Source organism: Schistocerca cancellata, chromosome 2 (assembly GCF_023864275.1).
Source record: "Schistocerca cancellata isolate TAMUIC-IGC-003103 chromosome 2, iqSchCanc2.1, whole genome shotgun sequence".
Lineage (NCBI taxonomy): Eukaryota > Metazoa > Arthropoda > Insecta > Orthoptera > Acrididae > Schistocerca > Schistocerca cancellata.
The window spans coordinates 756,220,533-756,239,537 of NC_064627.1; positions in this window are offsets into that span (position 1 = coordinate 756,220,533).

Genomic DNA, 19,005 nt, shown 5'->3' on the forward strand with positions numbered 1-19,005 from the left:
ATTGAATACATAAGGCATTTTTAGTTTCATTGTGCATATAATACACATGATTTTCACTTTAAATTTACATTTTAATGATTTTGAGTATACAGCTTAGTTTTCGATCTTTATGATTCTGAATTTTGCTTCAGGAATCAGGACTGATGAAAGAAAAGGTGGGGGTGTGAAACAAGAAAAATAGAATATTAATATTCCCACAATAGGATGACTTTCCTAGAACTTCAGCGATAGCCCTCTGCAGAACGCCTATCAAAAACAGATTCATTTATCCGCAGCAACCACCGGCATGCCTTAGATTTTGTAATAATGGAAATGTAAGTCAGGTAATGCGGCTGACGCGACAGTGATCATGCAGTGGAATTAGAGCAAACCTCGGTGGTAATTTCGATTCTTCTAAAGCTGAAATCATCTGCTAAACTGCGTTTGCAGTGTGTGCAGGTATATCGTACGTGGTAAATGTCTGTTAATCTGATTGAGTTGTTAACGCGCTTCTGCGACTAATACACATCCAATTAAGAGTTCCAGAAGTGTACTTCTTGCACAGAGGATAACAGGAAAGAATTTTGCTAGATCAGCGGAGTATGTTGTTTTCCGTGATAGTTGTAGTATAAAGGAAAGCGATTATTTTTCCGGAAATTTTATGGGGCACTCTTCTTTGTAAAACAATACAAAATTTGTTTTAAATAATTACTTAAATAAGACTGCCAGTTTTTTAAAAGAAGTTATATGCATGTAACTGGAAGATCTTTTACAATTTCAGATAAAATGTACTAAATAATTTCAAGTCAAACAGCACATCGCTTCTGTGTGACATATTGCAAGAATAAAAAAAAAATCTGCAACACTCTATATCGGTCATTTATTACAACTTCTGCACCTCAATCCACGTGAAATAATTTTTACACGGATTTGTACTAAGCTTTTGTAGGAGCACGTTCGTATTTCATTTGAGAATCTCAGAAATCCGACTCTCAAGAGCTTTTTGGAGAAGTAAACAGGGTGGAGAAAAATTGGGTCGAGAAATTTTAACCCTGCATGGCTGATGCCAGTAGGAACCAAAATTACTAATGTTGTGTAGGTCGACAACGCACCATTCTTAAACTACGGAAACTTGGCGCCACGCGCTCCGATTGGCCGTGGGATTGCCCTGTTGCCGTTCGTCGGTTGACGGGCAGCAATATGGTTGTCGGTTCACACATACAAACGTCCCTCGCCCCGTCACTGCACCAACGTGATACGCACACGGTCGAATAGGTCTTGCAGTTTGTCTCTACCTCACGTCAGAGGCATTCACACGTAAGATTTGCGACCAATCGGAGCGCATGGCCCAAATATTCTGTAGTTTAAAAATGGTGCGTTGTCGATCTACACAACATTAGTAATTTTGGTTCCTATTGGCATCAGCTATGCAGGGTTAGAAGTTCGTGACACAATTTTTCTTCACTCTGTATATCAAAAGATGTCCCTAATTTCTCAACACTGAGGAAAAATTATGTTCCAATACCTGATAATCAGATAGGTCTGCGTACTTTATTTGCCAGAAGACATTTAATTTTGTGTAAAAATAAAACTGTTTTCAGGCATGTAAAATACACTCCTGGAAATGGAAAAAAGAACACATTGACACCGGTGTGTCAGACCCACCATACTTGCTCCGGACACTGCGAGAGGGCTGTACAAGCAATGATCACACGCACGGCACAGCGGACACACCAGGAACCGCGGTGTTGGCCGTCGAATGGCGCTAGCTGCGCAGCATTTGTGCACCGCCGCCGTCAGTGTCAGCCAGTTTGCCGTGGCATACGGAGCTCCATCGCAGTCTTTAACACTGGTAGCATGCCGCGACAGCGTGGACGTGAACCGTATGTGCAGTTGACGGACTTTGAGCGAGGGCGTATAGTGGGCATGCGGGAGGCCGGGTGGACGTACCGCCGAATTGCTCAACACGTGGGGCGTGAGTTCTCCACAGTACATCGATGTTGTCGCCAGTGGTCGGCGGAAGGAGCACGTGCCCGTCGACCTGGGACCGGACCGCAGCGACGCTCGGATGCACGCCAAGACAGTAGGATCCTACGCAGTGCCGTAGGGGACCGCACCGGCACTTCCCAGCAAATTAGGGACACTGTTGCTCCTGGGGTATCGGCGAGGACCATTCGCAACCGTCTCCATGAAGCTGGGCTACGGTCCCGCACACCGTTAGGCCGTCTTCCGCTCACGCCCCAACATCGTGCAGCCCGCCTCCAGTGGTGTCGCGACAGGCGTGAATGGAGGGACGAATGGAGACGTGTCGTCTTCAGCGATGAGAGTCGCTTCTGCCTTGGTGCCAATGATGGCCGTATGCGTGTTTGGCACCGTGCAGGTGAGCGCCACAATCAGGACTGCATACGACCGAGGCACACAGGGCCAACACCCGGCATCATGGTGTGGGGAGCGATCTCCTACACTGGCCGTACACCACTGGTGATCGTCGAGGGGACACTGAATAGTGCACGGTACATCCAAACCGTCATCGAACCCATCGTTCTACCATTCCTAGACCAGCAAGGGAACTTGCTGTTCCAACAGGACAATGCACGTCCGCATGTATCCCGTGCCACCCAACGTGCTCTAGAAGGTGTAAGTCAACTACCCTGGCCAGCAAGATCTCCGGATCTGTCCCCCATTGAGCATGTGTGGGACTGGATGAAGCGTCGTCTCACGCGGTCTGCACGTCCAGCACGAACGCTGGTCCAACTGAGGCGCCAGGTGGAAATGGCATGGCAAGCCGTTCCACAGGACTACATCCAGCATCTCTACGATCGTCTCCATGGGAGAATAGCAGCCTGCATTGCTGCGAAAGGTGGATATACACTGTACTAGTGGCGACATTATGCATGCTCTGTTGCCTGTGTCTATGTGCCTGTGGTTCTGTCAGTGTGATCATGTGATGTATCTGACCCCAGAAATGTGTCAATAAAGTTTCCCCTTCCTGGGACAATGAATTCACGGTGTTCTTATTTCAATTTCCAGGAGTGTAGTTGTTGTTTTGGTAACCAGATGCCGAATAAACTTCACGAGGGTTTGGCTCAAACATATGGACTTCTATAGATGAAACAACTGATCCTATAAGGCACTACGTTGCTAATCTAATTGTAGGGAAAGTAACTGAGGATGGGACTGGTTAACCACATTTAGTGTGCTACGAAGTCCAGCAACGAGCAAACAGTTCCACAACTGCTATTTTCTTTGATGACGGATTGTGTAAGTTTTAATGAGATGTTGAAATTAATTAACACTTAAAATAATTATTTTATTCTCATTTAAGTCTTTATTTTTATAAATCATTATCTCTTAAAATGATTCCTGTATTTGGCATACTCTGTGCCCAGTTCATCTAAGTAAAAGCAGATGCTCTCTACCTGTTGACGGCCGGGAAAACAATTCAAATATTTTACCCAAATGCAAAAACATTACATTTCTTGCTCCTGGGCTCCACCGTCTTGCAGATGCAATAAGCTTTAATTCCAATGTCAGAAACCTGATAGGTTAAATCTATTTTAATGGTCCCAAAGCTGCAAAAATAAATGATAAATTAGTCACTTGAAAATTATATTTTGTTTTATACAGGTGTTTTCAAAAGTCCCTGCACGTGTAGCTGTTTACAAAAAGGGTCTACCTGAGTTTCTGTTACTCCCTCAGCCCATCCTTACTAAATGAGGTACTTCGTTGTAAGCTGTAATGTTTCACTCTGACAATTTTGTGTTATTTGCAACAGTTAGCTACACATTCCAGCTACCTCTCTATACAGTCGCCACTCCAACTTCGCCAATTGTTATAGGATAGTACCAACATTCCAATACTCTCGTTGCTGAAGGATGCCGCCTGTACTTTCCGCCAATTCTATACACTCTCCAGTAGAAATGAAATTCAGACGGAGCACAGTACGGACTGTATGGTGGGTAATCAAACACTTCTCATGGATAACTCTTCAGAAGCTTCATTTCTCCTGCAGTGTGCGGCCGAGAACTGTCTGTTAGAAGGAAATGCATGACAGTTGCGTTATATGTGCTGCACAACATCAGTCGAAATCTCTCAGCAGTACTTTCTGGGAGATGCTATTTCCTAGGCATCTTTATGTGCTCACTATGTGTTCACTTTGTGCTCCAAATTGGAAAGAGGAATGTGATGCGATCAACGGGCATGCTGGACACACTGCCCAATACACTGATGCAGAGCTCAATCGGATTTTCACTGTAATTTCCATTTCACAACCATTTGGAACTTAATAAACGAACATCCCTCGTGCACATTATGTCCTTCAGTCTTTATTTTCTGATTTTCTCTACCCAGAGTATCTTATAAACACGTGCCCATAGTATGTGAGCACCATACACCATAATTCCAATTTTATAAACCTAATTATGACACCTTTTTTGCATGTCTTTCTTCTTACCTATTTATTCGTCTCCTAAATGTTGTTTTTTTTTCAAAATGTTTCTTTCATTTATGAAGTGTCAACATACTGATGGAGGATACGAACCACATTTAGGGCACTAAATTTTTATTTTCCATCAATATCCGACACAATTTCGATAACAGTCATTTCTCTGTGGTGACTAGTTTCGGACCATGACGTCCGTTTTCAAACCATTCCATTAGATTACCCCAACGGCCTTGCCACATTGGTAACACCGGTTCCCGTCAGATCACTGAAGCGTTGTCGAGCTTGACTAGCACTCGGCCGGAACGAAGCATCTCATCGAGAGTTCCTGCCCGAACAACATCGCTTTGGTTCACTCCAATACGCCTGGACACTTGCCTTGTTGAGAGCCCTTCCTGGCACAAAGAAACAGTGCGGACGCGATCAAACCGCGGCATTGACCGTCTAGGCATGGCTGAACTACAGACAACACGAGCCGTGTACCTCCTTCCTGGTGGAATGACTGGAACTGAAACCCCCTACCCCAATAGGCGCTGCTCATGCATGGCTGTTTACGTCTTTGGGCGGGTTTAGTGACATCTCTGAACAGTCAAAGGGACTGTGTCTGTGACACAGTATCCACAGCCAACGTCTATCTTTAGGAATTCTGGGATCCGGGGTGATGCAAAACCTTGATCATGGGTTCGATGCTGAGCGGTCTTACTATAATAATTTGAGACAAGAGTGCCTTAAATATTTAAAATTGTTATACTAATCCACTACCGATATTTTAGAACCGTCACTGTATTTTGAATGTAAATAAGTCATGAAGAACTGCAACCAGTCACTTTTTTGAATAATTATGTTTTATTCCATGAATCGGTTTTCGAACCTTTTCAGGTTCATCTTCAGATGATTTCAGGAAGTTACATCATTACTAGTAGTAGCATAATGCTGGGTGCTGGCTTGCGACAGTATAGGCGGCTTTTTTCGGTTAGTGTCCGTCTGTCTGCCTCCATTTTGAAGTCCAGTAGTTATATAAGAACACACACTTCCACACAAACTATATTAATTTACACTTTGGCAGCGAGACTTTTCCAGCATCCAGCATGTGCTTTACAACTGTTGCTCTACAAACATGAAGAATCGCTTCCCGCTGCGGTGTCCTCGTCCTTCTACGCTTCCCCGAGTCTCGAGTATCATGCTTAAACGCACCATGTTCCTTAAATCGACGATCAATGGCTTCAAAAGTTTTCCTGTCGGGGCATCTTCGTCCTGGAAATCTCGGTGGAAACGTTGAGTGCGGACGCCATTGCCGTCAGATAATCCACAAATCAAATGGGCATCTGGCATCTCTGCATTTGTGCACACTGCCATTGGCTTCAAATGGCTCTGACCACTATGGGACTTAACATCTCAGGTCATCAGTCCCCTAGAACTTAGAAATACTTAAACATAACTAACCTAAGGACATCACACACATCCATGGCCGAGGCAGGATTCGAGCCTGCGACCGTAGCAGTCGCGCGGTTCCATACTGAAGCGCCTAGAACCGCTCGGCCATAAACGGCCGGCGCACACTGCTATTGCACGAGCGAAGTTTACGTTAACTCTACGTAGTAACCTGTGTGCTTGCAACGGTCATACTGATCTCTGAAACAGTTGATGTTACCTGTAAAAAGGCAAGTACATGTAAAACAAAACACTGGCGGTGCACAACGTAAACAGACGGCACCAAGAATGCATATTTCCCATGATTCTAACGTTTTGTTTCTGTGTGTTTTCCATGATTAACGAATTGGCAAAAATTAGTTGTAACATGGAAACAGAGCGTTTCCAGACACATGTTCATATAAAATAATTTCTTCGTCTACCTGTTAGGAATGTGTCCTGCAATTTGTGCCGTACATTTTTGTTGCACCCTGTATTATTATATCATATATACGTAGTTTTAGATCGACTATGCATTCCACAGATTTTCGTGGATCCCGATGCTGTGGACTTGTTCTTCTTTATTACAAGCGTTGGAACACTTATTTCTGTTACTATTGCTGTTTTTAAATGTTACGGATTTTATACACCATGTTAGAAAAACAAAAGGTTCCTGCCTGTTGTTCTTGTGTTATTACAGCTCAGTAGATAAAACTAAACTAATCAAACGATGCGTAATATCACATGAATTTTTCTCAGATCGGTTGTAACACCCCACCCGTCACTTAGCTGGTTTTGGCGTGTGTTCGCCCCAACTAATTGACTAACAGATCAACACAGAGTGCAAAACTGCCGCATTATCGGATAACGCAAAAAAAAGTAATATGGCCCTGTGACTCCTGATTGAACTGCGGTGGCAGTGTTGACATTAATTTATTCATAATTGATTACTTTTAATTAAAAAGGGGTGCACATTGATGTTATATTCGGCTATTGAACACCAGATGCAAATGTTGAACCTAAAAATAATTAAGAAAGTGACTTGAGATTTCAACTACTTGATTGAAAACAGACGCAGTCGATTATCACAAATTTATTTTAACTCCCGACCTTCAATCATTACATTACAAGACTCTCCTATCAGACAGTGATAATAAATTGCGGCCGGCCGCGGTGGTCTAGCGGTTCCAGGCGCTCAGTCCGGAACCGCGCGACTGCTACGGTCGCAGGTTCGAATCCTGCCTCGGGCATGGATGTGTGTGATGTCCTTAGGTTAGTTAGGTTTAAGTAGTTCTAAGTTCTAGGGGACTGATGACCACAGATGTTTAGTCCCATAGTGCTCAGAGCCATTTGAACCATTTGAATAAATTGCGTTTGCGTGGAATAAAGCGCGATAACTCAAAAGTAATTCCTATCGACTGAGCCAGGCGTAATGCGAAGTGCGAGAAGAATTCTACAATACACGGCCCATGAAACCCTCGTGGAAACTTTGCCGACGTGATCCAACAAATTAATCAGTGGCCGGAGCGGGCGCAATATCACTGAATACAGCGTGGCGGAGCGGCGTCGATGTGTGGACGTCGGCCGACCTGGTGGTGCTGCAAGGCTGCGCTCGTCTATTCACTCCTAGCTATCTTGCTCAGAACATAGCTGAACCAAAACTTCCTATCTCCAAGCTCAATCATTCCCTTTGCTAAGTCCTAAACTGCAGAGATGCTCACTCTTTCTCAGGCAAGCTGAGTCAAGAACGCCACGTCCGCACTCTAGGCACGCTGGGAACGGAAGACCTCTATGGAGACTTCTCACAGTCCGCTCTTCGCCTCAGTTTACCCTCCAGCAAAATCACTTACGCCAATTGCAGCGCAAGTCGCGTTAATTATACGTCGCTTCCCAGCGCCGACCAATGCCTGCTCTGGGAAGTGAACAAATTCCCACAAAATTTCCCTTCCTCTCAACTTCTCTTATTTAGCTCCTCCCAGGCCACCCATCAAGGTTAGCATCTGCACAAACACCAATTTTCCCGGAATTATGACTCCCAGGAGAGTACTTCAAATTCTTCGGTCCTACGTTCCCATCGGAGGCAGGCATATTTCATTCTGTCGCTCTTCACATGATTTACTTCAGACTCTGCGGACCGTGAATTCAGTGTGAAGTTGCTATAGTCACGAACACGCATATTTTGACCTCTGTTGACCACTCCACCGTAGCTTTACGCGGCTTTCTCGCATGTTTCACTGAAAACGGGATGACGGACATTTATCAACAGGCGTAGAAGTTCTCCGTCTGCTTACCGGTACACCAACATGGGGTCGGGGTCAACCACCCATGCTGTCACTCATCTTAAGGCGGCTGGAGGCCGTGGCCTATTACCACTTTCTCAGAGCTTGAGCCACCCTAAGCTGCCCATTGTCGCTTCCCTTAGCCGTTCCCCCGGCAACCATGGTCAATTCTGAGTACTTCCCCGGGATAAAATAGCCTCCAGTAAATCGACGCATTTCCACAAAGTTTTCATGTCGTGTGAATTACTTTAAAACCATCACCCGACATTAATTATTTCAGTATGTCCTCCTCTACAAGATGCATTGTGCCTTGTCAGTCATTTTTTTGTTCAGCCCTACTGTTCGCTCAAAGTGAGTTAGGTGATCTTTAATGACTTCATGTAAGGGGCATGGTTCTTGCCATCTTACACTGTTGGTTGTTGTCAGGATGTTATCACTTATCTGGTAAACGGCACATTCAACATTTGTGACATGGAAAAGACAACTGGTAACCTAAATTTAACCGAAAAATGCACCCCAAAGTCTTATGTGCATGTATGTACAAGATAAACCCATGTACATTCGGATTATTCTTTTTTAAATTAATTAATTAATTTGTGCTCATAATTGTAAGTTAAAACTCACCTAAAGTTTTCAGGTTTATAACTATACATGGCCAGTGGAGAAACGCTGCTGTCGGAGCAAAAAAAGGTTGCTGTTTAAAAGACTGACTGAAATATGGGGTATTACCTGCCTTTTTCTGTCTTCCTCAGCGCCTTAAAAATTGTCTCAAAAATTGGCATTCTAAAGTTTATGTGCTCTTTCTAACAAGCGTCTCACTTTTCACTCCCACTAGCTTCCCTAACTGTATCTCACTCACACTTACTAATCCATCCCTGTAAGTCACTCATACCGATCCACTCCCACTTGCCATTCTCACTGTCATTCAGCCCAACTCATTGTCATTATTCCTTTGTGCCTTTCTAATTGTCACACTCTCCTGTCTCACAGCCGCTGTCTCCTTCATTTTTTCCTACTACTAGTGTCTCCTCTCACTGTCCCTTTCTCCCTCTTGCTCTCTCTCGCTGCTCCTATCTCATTCATTCCTTCCCATTCCTGCTATCTTTTTTCACTGTTGTCATTTCTCTCTTTCTTGTTGTCAATGTCACATACTCTTTCTCTCATTATCACTGACTATCACCCACTTTCTTCCTATCTTTACTCCTCTCACACTGGTACTAACTGTTTCACTCTTTTCGTAACACTATTCTGTGACAACTATGTTCCACTGTCGCTGTCTACCTCTGTTTCTCTCACACTGCCATTGTCTCACTCGCTCTTTCTAAAGCACAACTGCTGTCTCTTGCGGGCCGCGGTGGTCTAGCGGTTCTGGCGCTGCAGTCCGGAACTGTGGGACTGCTACGGTCGCCGGTTCGAATCTTGCCTCGGGCATGGGTGTGTGTGATGTCCTTAGGTTAGTTAGGTTTAAGTAGTTCTAATTTCTAGGGGACTTATGACCTAAGATGTTGAGTCCCATAGTGCTCAGAGCCATGTTTTTTTGCTGTCTCTTATTGTCCAACATTTGTTGCTTTTCTGTATCTTTCCCACTGCCACTGTCTCCTCCTCTCTCAGCATAAAATAGCGCGAATAATTTTGCACGGCAAAATTTTTGGGAAAATTTTTAAAGATGCTGCGGAAGTTAGGATTAGGCAGCTGTTATCCAGCTTTTCAGTCACAGTCTTTTAAACAGGAGCATATTCGCCTTTTTGCGCCTCTGTAGAAGCAGTTTTCCGCTGGTTCTCTTCTTTTCCCTACCACAGCTGGACATATCGCTCTTATGAAAATAACTTTATGGGTCAGTAAAATTTTGATAGTTTACGAATGTGCGATTCAAATACTGCAAAACTAACACAGGGTTCCCTGAACTATTTCTGGTGATAACGGAGACATATTAGAGCATATTTCTCAGTGGTACGTCACTTTATAAACTAAGTTTTCGCCTCGCACAGGTTTTTCGTGCTTATACCAGTCATTTTACAATTTTTGACGTCAACGGGCATAATTTAGGTAACGAATTATTCACGTAAAATTTATGAAAATTTATCATGCAAATACTTGTAAAGGTAGAATTATTTGCAAGTACTTGCCGAAATTTGAAGAACCGTACCCGTCAAATTTAGGCGAATGCATCATTCATTCATTCATTCATTCATGAGCATATCTGTCAATTTATTTAAATCACCGGTATCACGGATAGTAGACGCGTCATCATCAATCAGTTTAACAAGAAAATAATTCGAACCTTTGTATCTTGTAGATGAGTAAAGATAGGAAGAAAATTTTCAAGATAGTTCGAGAACCGGATTTTAGGTACATATCCTAAAAATTGCAGCCATTCGCTGTGCATTGCCACCATGAATTCTGTGACTGGGGTTTGGCCGCTGCTGACGGCGAAAAAATGGTTAAAAACACTTTTTTTGGATTTTCTCAGGGACGGCGAATGAATTTACTCGAATGCGTCATTAATTAATTCATTCACGCATTCATTCATATATGTGTACACCAGAAAGTTTAATTAAATTTCGGGTTTAATCAGTCTATTTCATGTTTCCTGCATACGTTACGTGCGACTATGTCTCTGAACCTCTGTATTTGGGAAAAAACGTTTTTGGGTGTTTTCCGAGGAACCGCCAATTAGGTAACGGTGCCTCCGTAAGTTCCATCAAGCCAACCGTACATACGACAAATGCAAAAAGAACCAATCGATTTGCTCCATTTGTCGAAGCAGGAGAAAGTGCGTAATTTTCGTACTTCGAGCCTGTATTGTAGGATAGATTATCCTTCTGCTGGGTATACAGTTGATGCCTAGCCCAAGGGCTATCCAAAACACTTGATCCTACCACCAACAAAACTCGAGGTATGAGCACCGGAAAAGCCCGTTTTTGTGGGCAGAGATTTAGAAGTTACTGGTAAGCATGTTGTCGCATGCATAGCGGTTTTGTCTTATGAAATCGGAAGGAAATTTTTGAAGCACCCTGTAATGTAACAAGTAGCTGTGACTGGGTGACCAATGGAAAAAAAAAAAATAGGATGATCCAGCCAACCTGAAAGCACACTAAAATATTCTACCTAATAATTTATATAGAATGTCACGGATCACGTTCGTTTCATCGTCTCTTAAAACAGAGGGCACATTAGCTCGTAAGCTGGTTGCAAGGCTCATCTCTCGCGCGGCTTTATTTGATGTGCGTTGCTAACGACTTGTCTGTGAGGAATCACAGACCGGATTCACTATGGCAGCTTTCCAAAATTCCGTCCTTTTGCCACGGCAGGCTTCTGTGCGTTGCGCAGACAACAGATAATCCCCGGTGAGAAACGGACGTGTGACGTCAGTAAGTAGGCCATTTGCAGTGGGCGAGGTGCGGTACCGCTTGCCAAAATGAATGGCGAACAGAGGCGGCCGTTTCAGTTGCTCCCTGACGAGCTCCCCGCCGCTTTCTGGGGGAAGACGACCCCATCTGGGGGGGGGAGGGGGGCGGCGGATACAGCTCCGGCGCGCCCTACTGACGCCATTTTGCGCAGATTAACATTTAAATTAAATTTCCTTTGAATTACGCCCCAGACGGAATCGAAATGCGAGCACGAGATAAAAATTAAAAATACGCGCAGCAGTACCTTTTCGACGGCCACCAGCGCGTCCCGGTATAAATTAATTTCATGAAGTACCGTAAATTGCAATTAACAGCACAATTAAATTCATTACCTTGGAGAGGCATTCCAGGCAATTAGCTATTTATTTATATTCTTCCAATCGTGAAAAAAATTAAATCCTCTCAGTCGGGTGGGGCACGCGGAATTCAGGAACCAAGCCGTTAACGCCCTTTTATAAGCCACAGCAGCAGTCACCGCGCTCGATAGCGCATCTTCGTCTCTCTGCCTCTCTCTCTCTCTCTCTCTCTCTCTCTCTCTCACGTGCGCCCTATAAGCGGCCCTCTCCCTTCTTTGTTTCTGGCTGGCGTTACAAGCGAGACAAAAAAAAAAAAAGCGGACACGTGTGTGCCGTGCCTTGCAACGGCCTTCCAAATTGGTTTTCTGGTAATATCCCTGGTCGTGAAACGAGACATCTAAAAAAACAGTCCATCGTGCCTGTACTGCCATATTTCTAACTACTGTATTCGTTCCATTCGTTCCTCCCGGCACCGTTCCTTTGGATCTCTTAGCACGTTCGCAATAGAATTAACTGTTGAAAGTGACTTGAAATAGCTCCAAATCGAAGGCAATTTTTGAAACAATTTTCGAAGCTCTTTGCTGTCTGCAAAATATTAAAGGAACTTTTACAGTAACGGAAGATGTATTCACAATAAAGAAATAAAGAGATGGACTACAATTTAAATTATGTGTCTCGAAATAGGTGAAATATTATCCAACAAATTTCATTTGTTACTAATGGATTGCAAATATAAGCTACTTTAATTTAGTATACGCAGAGAATTTCACGCACTACACCATTTTATGCTTGAGATGGCAGGTAAATATTTCACAACCTTTTGCACAGCACATCTGATACCCATTATTTACTGAAGGCTGCCCTTTATTTTGAAAAGAGTGCTCCTGTTTTCAGTCGGCTCGCAGTTTATCAACGTTTCATCTAAGACAAATGAAAATGGGTGTTCAAGTCTACGTCAACGCTTTGAGAGATTCTATTAAATTTATCAACTGACTATGGAGAGATTTCCCAATGAAAGATGTGCAGAACTACTCGTAAATTTACGAAAACCCTCTTGCGTGTGGAAATACATGCCGCCTAATTAGCGACAGAAAATAAGGAAAATATCAAAACATTAAGCTCAGTCGACTAAGATTAAGAGAAAAATATGCTTATTTCCCTTTTTGTGGTGAAAAACGCTCGACAATCACAAAAATATCTAGGACAGAACTCACGCAACGCTCGACATACTGATTTTTAAGGTGACTGCTACATTCAGGAAGGCCATATAGACTCCAGAAAATATAACCACTAAGATCAGATGGCGCAAATAAGAATCACGGGTGAAACAGCGCTGTAAGTGAGATATATAGGTCCTGTCTCTTACAGAAGGGTTAAATACGTGACCTGACACACACATATGCTAACTTGCGCGTTCCTGTTGTTTCATCCATGATCGTTTGAGAATACCGCCGCTCTTTTCGAAACATCACTGAAGAAAAAAGAGCAACAACCAGGCATTTTGAATGAATGATTTATTTCGCCATAAGCAACCTATCATTAGACGGCAGCGAGGATTTCTCGTACAAATTTAACATTTTTATTCAGTTACATCATAGAATTTCTGTGATTTTCTGGTTTACAAAAAGTGTTATATTATAATAAAAGTATGAACATTTTAGTTACTTGAGAAAAAGTTTTTCCTCATACATTAAAGCATAAAAATCTGCTTCATTAACATGTGACATGCTTAATCGTGAGTTAAACTGTAAATAAGACATCAGACACCTGTGTTTAAACCTGACGTCACGTCAACTAATGATCTAATTGTACTTAAGTACGAGATAGTGTAGTAATAGATTACCTCTGCCTGATGATGTTTATCATTGCAACGATTCCTGCTTCTAACCTGAGTAATGACGAACTTTTAAAAACAGTGGCAATGTCGAATCACTTTTTAAGGATAGCAGTAGAAAGGCTACGTATGTTCCAGCGCACTTTGTGTACTATTGTGTCCTCATGCGAGGGGGTCAGTTTCCTATCCGTAACATCATAACCCATGTTCCGTCATCTATGACGTCATCATGATGTCATAAGCCACTCCACTTTTTCTATGACGTCACGTTGGCAAAAAATTTAAAAATGCAAGATGGAAATGTTAAAAAATCTAGATAAGTTTAAAACAATAAGAAAATTAAGACGACGGAACAAGCCCAGTTGGCTTTGCAACGTGTCCTTATCCCGTGAAATAACATCTCGTCTAATCAGACTCTCGAACTTTACAGGCCATTAAAATTTCACAGAAGATCAAAATGAAGCCATCTTGACCATGCTCAAAAGAGTCCAAAAGATGTGAATCTTTTTTGTGCCCTGTTCAAAAGTATTTATCCAAAAAATAAGAAAAGCAGTAATTGCTTACGTCCGAAGTTCAATTTGTGTACTGCAGATGTAAGGTAGAGTGTAGCCTCACTTAATTCTTTTCCACATCTATATTGTACTATGATGCTTGACAAATTGTGGCGAAGCAGAATCACTTCTAATATTAATCTATCGAGAAATGACTGTTCTTGTTCATCTCATAAATGTGAAGGACCTCAGATACAGGATGACTGTAAGTACTGAAACAAAAATATTTAACTTGTCCTAGGATTAACTGAATATTACACACGCGCACACACACACACATACACACACACACACACACACACACACACACACACACACACACACACACACAAATGTAAGCAAACCTCGGAAAAACATGATATATTGAATCATCACACATCTGCCAAAATCAAATATTTCACCTAAGGAAAGTACTTCACTAAACACACTGGCTACTAATGACTGGCTGCTTCTACCTTAACGGTGTACACTGCACAACGTGCATATTTGATCAACAATCAGTAGTAATGCGCACGAGAATTGACTCACAAAAAACACGACACTAAAATGGAAAAAATACCACTAACAAATACCATAGAATATTTGCACACATACAATGAAAGCGAATTAAAAAAAAAGCAAGAAAATAAAGAGTGATGACTTTAGTGTCACTACTAATACTACGGATTTGCAATAATAACGATGGTAAGGTAATGTGCTTCATAAATGTATACAGTGGAAACTGTTTGATGAAATAATTTAATTTTAATTCAGAAGTTACTAATAAATATTGTTAAAAGTCGAGTAGCATTTACGTGAAAGACAATGATGGTGAGAAATTAATATAACTTTAACACATTAAATTTTAAATTCTTTTCAGTAAAAGTCCGCATGGGTTAAGCTTTTGTATGATAAGTCAATCTTCACTAAACTGGTGTGGTTGGCAAGTCGTCACTGTTGTTGTTGAATCATGTTCGATGAGCGTGCAGTCCAGTAATTATTATTGGTCTACTGATCCTCTTGATCATAGCCACTGTCGATGCAGCAGGGACGCGCGATGTTTGTACAATCCTCTCAGCTATTGTACTTATATTTGCGACGTAGGTAAGACACGCTTCTTTCAGTTAACATGTGACGTATCTCGACATCTGCCTGTTTGCCTTGTGACACTTGACAAGAATCACAGAATAGTTAATATGTATAAAATAATTAATCTGAGATTTTGTTGTGTCTCAAATCATCTATGGTACAAAAATCTAACTCTGCACGTACGAAAACGTTGCTTTACATAATTTTCTGGATAAATACTTTTGAACATAGCACAAAAAATTTTCAGATTGGAGACTTTTGAGCGTGGACCAGATGGCTGCTTTGTGACTGGCTGTTTCATCTGAAAGGTCTTTAAAGCAGTAGGCTCTAATTGGAAAAGAGAGGAGGGGGGGGGGGTAGGAGGAGGTATTATAAAGGACAACTAGGCTAGTTCCGCCATCTTAGATTTTTATTCTTTTTCATCAAAAAATTTTCAAATTCTTTTTATTCCCGACCATACTGTATTTCTAAATTTATCATGAATTCTCACTCTCAGTACAAAGTTATAGAAGTTGGAAGAACTAGTTAAGAAACCGAATGTACCCCCAAAATTTCATACTCCTTTCATTAATGGTCTCATTCCCTATACTGTTGTGATCATGTCACACTCGTTACGGCACCAGATCACCTGTTCAGAGGATCCACCGCTCTACAACTTCTGACGCAATTGTGAAGTCTACTGCAAACTGAGACGCTGAAAGTATTGATCGTCCAAGTGACACCAGATTCCAGACAGTGCTGTTTTTGGTGCAATTGGCTCTGAGTTACATAGAGCGTTTATTGTGACTCGGAACTCCCGATAAAGCCTTGAAATCACACTCTGTGGTACATCCAACGATACCGAGAACGTGATGTATGACTGTCGTGATTAAAGGTGTCCAAATATTCTACCATGCAAGATAGGGTACAAACGGCATGATGACGACATTAAAACACCGAAAGCGACAACAAATTTCCTAGAGCAAGGTTGTAAACTGTACTGGAGAGTCATGAGACTAATCCACTACTATCCGAATTTGAACGGCATGCAGGTTTGAAGATGGGAGTGTTCCTTCCCTAACCTGATAGCATAGACACCTATGCATAATAAAATATTTACAGATGTCATATTTGGCAATTATCTTGTGAGATATATGTCGCACATGTAATAAAAAATGGGCTGGAAAACTGCCTCTGACGGAAGCCAAACACACAATTAAAAATAATTTATTCAGTAGCTTCGCTTGTTATACTTTGTTGTTCGGACTCTATGAATACGACGATTGTTTACCACAGAGACATAGCTGGCGAGATCTGCATTACTCTGATACACGTCATTCCCACGACCTCAGTTGCCACCTCTGTAATATCTCGATGGTCGATAGTTGAGCGCTGGGATTTCCAGGTCTCACACTTCCATAACCTGTTTCTACATAGGGACCTCTTAAATTTTATAGGGCTGCGTACTCTCCTTTGACTGAGTGCGACAGCACAGCATATCATCTCTCCAGTTGGGCCGTATGGAGGTGTAATGGCACTACCTCTTCCCGCAATGTCCAACTGAACTATTGTTTACGTCTCTACGAACAGGAAAACAATTGCAGGTCAAGTGGGTCATGAGACGCTTTTGAGCAGTCGCTAAGGCAGCGGAGCGGTACTGGACTGAGGCTGCTAACCTGGCAGAGCTGCGAGAACTGTATTCCCTCCTTTTTCCCCTGTTATAATATCAACCTGCAATTTGTGCAGTTAGGGGAAGTGGTAGCACTGGGTTGAGCTGTGAATGATCGATACTCCTTAAAATTTCATTTAATGAAATATAAAAAAATATCTTACAGTGAATTTCCACAAGTTTAAATAGAAATCGGCAGAAATTGGACGGCTTCTACCAGTTAGCTTCACTATCCGCTCGTCGACCTCTGAGAAGTAGTTAAGTAGCGTCAACTACATTATTTTTTTGTCGAACTGAAAATGATATTTCCTGCCGAAAATAGTCATCAATACATCATTTTTCACTAGATGGTGCTAATGGTAGTAACATGAATTTCTTGAAATACGGGTTGTTTCAGGACCTCTCCGACAAACTTTGAGGCGTGACTGGTAACACAAAGACAATCATTTTCATGATATTAAGGGCCTCACTGTCTTAAGCTCATCCTTAAAACTATTATGATGAAGAACTACAATTGCACAAAAATTGGCGTTTGTTATTATTACGCATGGTTGAAACCGAGCACCCTGCGCCTCAGTACATGCTACACACCGTCCCAATGCCCCTCCAATTCTGGAGAGCACTTCAGGATTCTGGAGGATTTGATGAATTTTGGTGAGGTAGGGAGCAGGGCATAAGGCTGTTGGAGTGTAATGCTGAGCCACAATTTGATGATACTGTAAAAAAAGAGATTTATTTTACAAAACCAAGATGCAAACACTGGTAACAACACAGTTACAAAGTAATGATGTGGCCTTCCACACCCATTTTTTATTTACAGTCGAAGTCTTAAATGTCGAGGGTATTTTAACAGCAGGAACACCGCCACATCTGGGACTGTGAGAAACAGCACGCAGTTGCTGTTAGATCACACCAAAGACGGTCCTCAGTAAACATGTGGGTGGAATTTGTGGATACCCATCTTCTACGACCTACAGTACTGCCGCCCAGGTTCACTGGAGCAGTTTACTTACAGTTCCTGCAAACCATAGCTCCCAAATTGTGAACAATCGACCGTTTACTCTGCACAGAGGTCTCTGGTTCCAGCATGATGGAGCCCAACCACGGATCAGCGTTGATGCAAAACACAGCTAACTGTAGATAGTGGGGGAACACTGGATAGGACAAGGAGGACCTGTCGTGTGGCTACCTCGTTCATTTGCCTTGATGCCCCTTAACTACCTGCTTCGGGGACGTACCAGGAGTGTGGTTTACGCTTTCTAGTTGACATTAGAGCTGAGCTGATAGCCCGAATGACTGTTGCAATCTGTAGCCGGCCGCGGTGGTCTCGCGGTTCTAGGCGCTCAGTCCGGAACCGCGTGACTGCTACGGTCGCAGGTTCGAATCCTGCCTCGGGCATGGATGTGTGTGATGTCCTTAGGTTAGTTAGGGTTAAGTAGTTCTAAGTCTAGGGGACTGATGACCACAGATGTTAAGTCCCATAGTGCTCAGAGCCATTTGAACCATTTTGTTGCAATCTGTGTCGTGATCTCCAACGATGCTCATGCTTTCTCGGAGTTTTCTCTGTCTAAACAATATGATTAGCGGCGAGCTGGTTAGTGAGCGCACCCTTGATATGCGGGGCCCTGCGCCCTGCAGTACAGTACGGAACGGCTCTGCACGGGGCATGGCAGGAGATCAGTTAGCGCGTGGCGAACTGCTGTGCTCCACTGCTGTTGTCATTGCGCGCCTGTGTCTGTTGGCGAGCGGAACTGGATTGCAGCTGCAGTGACCAGTAAACATAAGGTAGGCTCTGTTCAAGAATCGTTCCGCATTTGCGCTGTGACGAGGCCCCCGTAGTTCGACCTGGCTTTTACACCTACGGCAGCTGCATGGGTTAATCTTCAAATGGTGAGCTATTTGTCTGGTGGATCGTGCTCAAACCGTGATTTCTCCGTGTGGCCACTCTGTTTGTTCGAGAGGTGGTGTTCTAAATCGCTTGCGTATTGAGTTTGCATCACTGTTAATCACTACCCTGCTTGATACTGCTGTCAGTTCATTGATTGCTGTCGGCTGTGGCCGATATTCGGCGAATTTGTATCTTATCCGA